Consider the following 884-nt stretch of genomic DNA (forward strand, 5'->3'; position numbering starts at 1 on the left):
CATCTTCTTTATCCATTCCTCTGACCATGGAAATTTAGGTTGCTTACTTGTCCTGGCTATTGTAAATAGTGCTACTAGGAATACTGGAGTGCGTGTGTCTTTTCAAATCATGGTATTCTCTGGATATATGCCCAGAAGTGGGATTGTAGGATCATGTGTGGTGGCTCTATTTTTAGTTTTTTTAAAGAACCTCCATACTGTTCTCCATAGTGATTCTACCAATTTACATTCCCACTGACAGTATAGGAAGGTTCCTTTTTCTCCACACCCTCTCCAACATTTATTATTTGTAGACTTTTTAATGATGGCTATTCTGACCCGATGGGTCAGATGGTCAAGAATCTGCCTGGAAGACGGAAGACCAAGATTCGATCCCTGGGTCAGGAATATCGCCTGTAGAAAGAAATGGCAACCCACTCCAATATTCCTACCTGGGAAATTCCCATGGACAGAGGAGCCTGGTGGGCTACAGTCCATGGGGTCACAAAGAGTCAGACATGACTGAGGGACTGAACTGAACTGAAAAAAAATGGAATTCTGACATGTGCTATAATGTACATGAATCTTGAGGACATTAAGCTAAGCAAAATAAGCCAGTCACAAAAAGACAAATACTGTATGGTTCCACTTATATGAGGTACCTGTGCTAAGTCGCTTCAGTCGTGTCCGACTCTGTGACCCCATGGACTGTAATCCACCAGGCTCCTCTGTCCATGGGATTCTCCAGGCCAAAATACTGGAATGGGTTGCCATTTCCTGCTCTAATATGAGGTGCCTAGAGTAGTCAAAATCATGAAGACAGAAAGTAGAATCGTAGTTGCCAGGGGTTAAGGGATTGGGAAAAGGGGCACTGGTGTTTTGTTTTGTTTTTTAATTGAAATGTA

The sequence above is a fragment of the Bison bison genome, unplaced genomic scaffold (genome assembly GCF_000754665.1).
Source record: "Bison bison bison isolate TAMUID 2011002044 unplaced genomic scaffold, Bison_UMD1.0 scf7180017858189, whole genome shotgun sequence".
Classification (NCBI taxonomy): Eukaryota; Metazoa; Chordata; class Mammalia; order Artiodactyla; family Bovidae; genus Bison; species Bison bison.